Source organism: Eriocheir sinensis, chromosome 6, assembly GCF_024679095.1.
Source record: "Eriocheir sinensis breed Jianghai 21 chromosome 6, ASM2467909v1, whole genome shotgun sequence".
Classification (NCBI taxonomy): Eukaryota; Metazoa; Arthropoda; class Malacostraca; order Decapoda; family Varunidae; genus Eriocheir; species Eriocheir sinensis.
This window is the reverse complement of record NC_066514.1, coordinates 5,918,487-5,925,473: the sequence shown is the minus strand read 5'-3', so window position 1 is coordinate 5,925,473 and position 6,987 is coordinate 5,918,487. Positions and strand designations below refer to the sequence as shown.

The window sequence follows — 6,987 nt, the reverse complement described above, 5'->3', positions numbered from 1 at the left end:
CTGTGGGGAGAAATATCTCCTCGCAGAATTAAGTCGTTCTGCTGTCCACCATGCATGCGCACTGGGGGAATACACAGCAGAAAAAACATTGTTTGCCTGGTTTTGTTCTATTTTGTTTACTTAATTGTGATCTTTGTGAGGAGCGAGAGTGAAATAGAGAAACAGTAGACGTTGAACCTCTGCGAGATATTTTGCGGTTGTGGCGACAGGTGCCCCTACAACAGGCATTGAAAAATCTCCTTTTATTAGTGATGTAATGGGGAAACTACTGATTTGCGCCGGAAACAGTTATCAAGTTCGTTCAAAACACCTATATCTACCAGAAAAAAATATTCTCTTCATGAATTGTGAGACGGGGAACAATATAAAAGTTTACCTTCCCTTTTGACCAACATAACATAGAAAACAAACAAAGCATAGTGCATGAGTTATGGGAAAATCAGACGAAAATAAACTCTAAAGAAGACGTCCAAACAATATTTAGGAAGCGCCGTTGCAAAGGCAAAGCATCCAACCAAACATCATCATCAACATCATCAGCACCAGCGTAGAGAGCACGGAGAGACAGTTACGTTACGACATTGATTGATAGTTTATTGTTGCAGGTAAACAACGAGGGAGAAGGGAGGAACATGCCATCCCAACCCCCAGGCAGGACAGAGTGTGATTATACAACCATTAATACATGTGTGGGCAGCACCATGAAACTAAAAAGATACAATGGTAGAAAGGAAAGCACAACAAGGGAGGGGGCGGTACCTCCCCATGGACAATAAGACAATAAAATACTTTACGGCAGCTCCAGGCATGGCGTAAGATATCGTGACCCGTACGTAGGACAGATTTTCTCCACAACACAAGGAGGAATGAAGAAGAGGAAGACCCGCTGCCAAAATAATGAACAAAACGTCACATTGCTATCAAAACATTGCTCTATAAGGACGTGTCAACCATATATAATACCATTCTCTGAATATGTGGTGATTGTGAACTCCTACACTACTGAATCAAATATCCTGCCGTAAACACTCGTGATAATATATATGGAGGGCTTGTAATGCTCGCAGGAGATCCACCAGGGGGTAATGTGGGTACTCATACATGCTCGGCGAATAATTTAGTCTTAATTTGTAGTTTGTAATACCTTAGACCACTAGCACAACCAAGGATGGGCCGGGCCCCACCCGTTTACCGTTGATGAGGTTTCAGGTCCTGCACCCCCAAAGTTTCTCTTGTCTTGTCTTTTTCTCTGCCCTCCAATCTCCCTGAACATATTTCTGGGTGTCTCCTTGCCATTGTTTAGCAGATTTTAGCGACCTATTTTAGAGACACAAACTATTCATTACTGGGTAAATTATCATGTCTTTTTTGTGGAGTTAGTTATCACCAGGAAGCAATTATGAAAGTACTAGAGTTGATTTGGTGAGTCTCATACTTGGGTTGACAGTTTACTCTCCTCTGTAACGATAGACTACTATCCCCAGCGGCAATTATAGGTTACAATTTTAGCAGAGTTAGGTTACCATCCACTAGGTTAAAATGAGTCTGTTAGTTTGTAAATAGATTTGGGAGTGAAGACGGCTGGACAATATATGCCGCAGAGCTTGTTATAGTGAATTCTGGGGTAAATTTGCTGTAGCACTTTCATAGCTGAATTATTGTGGTAATAAACAGATCCCCATTAAAAAGCATCATAACATACCACAGGAAATAAGTAATATGCATCTCAAATAGACTCCTGCTAAGCAATTACCCATTCTTTGCAACATGCATTATATGTTTGTTGGATATTTTGGTAATTTAGTCATCCCATGGCTCATTCTTGTCTCAATGGTGCTTACTGTATTAAGGTATTGCATTTACTATTTAGTATGCTAGTTTTACTGGGTGTTATAGATGATGTGTCTAGTAAGGGTAGGGTGAAGTTGGGGGCATACGCATAGCTGTGTGTGGCCTCGGTGCTCATCTCCATCACATGGTAACCTATTGCTGGTAAATTAGCAACCTAGCAACACCCGTCAAGGTTTGATTCATCACCCAGTTTTATTCCCACTCATAGTTTAATAGCTACTATAATTGAAAAAGAATTTTATGATTTTAGGTTGAGGCAAAATATTTATATATATATTGATATTTAATTCATGCAAAAAGGTTAAGTGAAAAATATATAATTACTTCATTTTCTACTTATAGCACAACATTAAAACTAGAAAATAAAGGTTCTTTGTCCATAGACAATAAAAAATTCTTTCTCACCTAGAAATTCAAGTTATTTTTTGGGTATTGACAAGAAAATAATGTTTCTGTTTTCAACTCAAATATGCACTTTTTTTCATTTATGTAACCTAACCTTACTAAAGTACTGACTCACATGTTCCTGGCACAAGTTGAGAACATAATGAAAAAGTGGGCATTGATATATACATTATTAAATATTTAAATGTGTTAAATAGTGTACTGGCAATAAAATACAGGAAATCATCGAGCAAATTGGTGTATGGGTGTGTTTCGTTAAGAACTCGGTAGAGTTCTTCAAAGACAAAGGCACTGCCCACTGTCAAAACACATTCCACTATACCTAGAAAATTTCCATGGCGACTGTTGGCTCTCAAGATATAGCTGGAAGCCAGACTCTTTCTCGAGTCATCAGAGTTTTGAGAGAAGTCTTGGGCTTTCCAGGATGTGACACACACACACACACACACTAACATACACACAAACACACAATTATATACTTTGAGAGTAAAAGTAGTAAAGTTGGGGGGATACGCAGTAGCAGCGCATGGCCTCGGTGCTCATCTCCGTAACATTGGCCCTTGAGACTGTGGTGGAAGGGAGCCCCCATTACCCCGGGACACAGGGCCAGTGTGATATCTGGGTTACCACATATTACCTTCCCCAGGTACCCATTTATCGACCAGCCTGAGAGGGAGGATGAACAGCTGGGTGAGCTGCACGCTGACTGCCCGGGCCGTGATTCGAACCCAGGCCTGCGGAGTAGAAGCCAGGCACGCTAACCACTAGACCACGGAGGCGTATAACTTTAAGAGTGACACAGGCTAAATGAACTTAATTATAATGCTTTTGAAAGTCACTTAATCTGACTTCATATATATATAATAAAAACCTCTTTAGTATTATAATTAAAGAAAGAACTGCTGGTATACATGAACACAATCACAACTTAAATTGTAAAAAAAGGGGAGAAATTATCTGACTAAAAATTAACTGCAGGACAATATGGCTGAGCTTATTATACACTTAATAAAATGTAAAGCATATAGCACCTGTGGTGTGTACTATTTGGAGCAATTCTTCACAGCCTGCTATTAAACATCTTTTTATATGTTATTTCCTATAGAAAACAATTAAATAAATTGCAAATACAAAACATGTTTGAAGAAAGCAAAAGAGACCTTTAATGATGCGTAAGAAATACAGAATTTCATGCCCTGCAATATTCAACAAAGTCCTGAAAAGCTCCAGCTATTGCAGTCATTCTGGTTGAAATTATTCAAGGAAATCTACACATTTCTGCAAACTATCCAGTAATATATGCTTGGTCTTGCTTCTTAAGAATCTTTTATCTTGTGTCTCCTGCCTGGAAGTTTAAGGGTCCGACGCTGCACCACTGCTGGGACATATGGGCTGCCAGGTGTTGTAGCACCCACTGCACTTGCAGGTGACACTCAGTCTCCTATAAAAGTAAAGTTATTTGCTTGGTCATCATAACCAGGATCATAAGAGAGAGAGAGAGAGGTAAAAGTGACTGGCTAGTAGTTAAAGGTTAAGAAGCAATGAAGTAAAAAGTTTACATAGTTAATAAACTTAATCTGTGGAAATGAAGAAAACAAAGAAATACAATGACTAAGTTATAATAGTGAATTTAAAGTATCTATGTTTTAATAGGAAGTTAGTTTATCTCAAGCACTATGAAATAGCTTTTTACTTATTGTTATTGCACTTATAGTAGAGCGATAGTGTTTTAAGCCATAATACAGCAAGCTGCTCTTTGGAAAGTATGCCGTTTTATCTACTTCCAAATATCTGAGCAGCTGACAATGTCTGAGCTCCACTCCTAATCCTAGCCACATTACTGGACAGTGCCCTGGTGGCAGAAGTGGCAAATCTTAATGACTGATAAGTTTGCTAAGCTCTGCTGCTCAGTAAATGGCCTCACCTCTATGAAAATACTGAAATGACATCACGTACTGAAGTGTGTGTGGCCCCATATCCTTTCCCCTCCATGGTGAGATAACTTGGTGCATGCAAGTATATTACACTTTTACCTACAGAGGAGGTCAAAACAGGGTAATGAGACTGATCATGGACAACTTGGAGGACAAAGTCATGGCTAAGAACTGACAGAAAGACACGTTTATAACGTTACCTAAAGGATACCTTCATGCAGGTTAACAAAAATGTTTCACTCACCAGCACGTTTTAGCAACAATATACCAAGCTGACTCTCCACATGACAAGTGATTGGCTTACCTGAACTTCCTCACTTCATCTCCGTACTCCCGGTGGGGCAGACAACATCGCCTGCCTCTGTCACGGGCCACGTGCTGCACTGGTGTTGAGGTTTCTGTGATTGGCTACTGTCTCTTGAGTACGTATGTATCGAGCGCTGCCATTGGTTGAACGAAATATGTCAACAACACACTACGCCGTCTGTCGGCGGGAGTGTGAAACAGCGTTAAGGCAGGAAAATCTAAACATGGCGGACTTAAGATTTTTTTGTGAATCGCAAGATACGACATTCTTATTTCCGCCATATTGGATCCACTTAAGATTGTCGTATCTGCGAGGCGTTGGTGAATGTGGGCCCAGGACTGTATATAAAAAACGGGAGGTTGTACAAAGCAACATCAAGCTAGACACAATAAGAGAAGTAACAAAAGTACAAAAACTTCTATAAGGCTCATTAATATACAAGGACTTACAAAAACCAAAGCAATATAGGTAGAAAAACTAATTGACGAAGACAACAGCATGATATGTATAACTGAAACTCATCATAAAACAGAGAAAGTTTTATTTAGCCAAGGAATTAATACTTATGTAAATATGAGGAAACAGGAAGACAAGAAGGGAGGAGGACTGATGTTCATGTACAAAAATGGCTGTGACTTTGTGTGCAATAGCACGGATACAAAGATCCCTGATCTCTTAGAATTAAAAGGTAGAATTAAGTATCTCGATATAAGGATAATACTAGTGTACTTATCCGTCGAAAGAACACAGGAAGATAAGATAAGGAACAACACTATACAAAATGAAACACTAAAAAAGATCCAGGAAAATCAAGACACTGAAAAGGAAGCATTAATATTATTGGGAGACATGAATGGACACACTGGATTACTAGGAGAACAAAATTTATATAACAATGGAAAATTTATCCTGCAATTGATTACAGAAATAAAGTTAACACTCCTAAATGAAAACAGATGCACTGAGGTGTACACATGGAGTCAAGACCAAAGGAAAAGTGTTATTGACTTTGTGCTTGTAAATAATGAAATGTATAAGTATTATGAATCCATGCATATTGATGAAAATCAAGAGATAATAGACTTATCAGATCATAACTTAATCACAGTGAACCTAAATAGTGGAGAGGAAAGTGAGAGTTATGGGAGAAAGGCAGAATGGAAGATAACAGAATATTACAAAACAGATGAAGATTCGCTCAGGAAATACACACTAGAAATAGAAACTCAAATACGGAACAAAAACATGAACAGCATAACTGACTTCAATACCATAGTAAAGGACGTAGCAGGAGTAGGTAGGAAGACACCTACCGAACGGGTGTGAGCTACTCCCGTTGAGGATATACGGGAAGCGAGGAGGGTGCTGAAACCCTTCAAAGACCCTTCCCATGTCCTCACTAACCGTTTCCCTTTTGTCTCATCAACACCAGAGAGCAGTTCAGCATGCTCTCTAAAGACAGTTCCTCTCTCTTTTTACTCCACAGTACATTCACACAACACACACACTTTTTCCCAAAATTCAAAATTCAAAATGGCGAAAAATTACAGAGCCTCGCAGTCCCCGCCTGGGGGGGGGGACCATAAATTCCCCCAGGGAGGACTCCCCTTCTGGCTGCCGACTTGAGAGGTGTCCTGATAACTCCTCGAATCTCCTCCATATCAATTTCTGCAACATTCGCGGTCTTCATTCTAATTTTCTTTCTGTGGAACACCATCTCTCCTCTAAACCTCACCTTCTCTTCCTCTCCGAAACACAGGTTTCTGAGGCTACTGACAGCAACCTCTACTCTGTTCCCTCCTTCTATCTCTATCCTAATTTTCAATCCAAAGCTGGATGTTGCGCCTACGTGCGCAACGACATCACTTGCTCTCGTGCCCACGACCTTGACTCTTCAGAATTTTTTACCATCTGGCTAAGACTTCATAGTCATTCTATTACTAAATACATCTGTGCTGTTTATCTCTCACCTAACTCTACTACTATGTAAAATTCTTTGACTATTTGAACTCTAAAGTGGAGCACATCTTGACTCACTCTCCCTTCGCTGAAATCTCCATCTTAGGAGATTTCAATGTTCACCACCAGCTTTGGCTTTCATCCTCTTTCACTGACCAGCCTGGTGAACAAGCCTACAACTTTGCTCTCCTGAACGACCTAGAGCAGTTGGTTCAGCACCCTACTCGTATTCCCGACCGTCTTGGAGACAGGCCCAACATTCTAGACCTCTTCCTTACCTCTAATCCTTCTGCTTACTCTGTCAAACTGTTCTCTCCGTTGGGCTCCTCCGATCACAACCATATTTCTGTATCCTGTCCTATCGCTTCTGTACATCCTCTGGACCCACCGAAGAGGCGTTGCTTCTGGCATTTTGCTTCAGCTCGGTGGGACGACCTGAGGATGTACTTTTCCGATTTCCCGTGGAATGATTACTGCTTCCAGGAGAGAGACCCCTCTGTGTGTGCCCAGCGCATCAGAGGTGATTGTCTC

The 6,987-nt window shown here is 40.3% G+C and overlaps 1 long non-coding RNA gene across 1 annotated transcript; it reads left to right on the top strand.

Annotated features, from left to right (window-relative positions):
* The first annotated feature begins 388 nt into the window (after positions 1-388).
* LOC126986449 (uncharacterized) lies at positions 389-3,117 on the top strand. The gene is made up of 2 exons (XR_007739739.1): positions 389-605; positions 2,903-3,117. It is a non-coding gene; the product is annotated as an uncharacterized LOC126986449 (long non-coding RNA).
* The last annotated feature ends 3,870 nt before the right edge of the window (positions 3,118-6,987 follow it).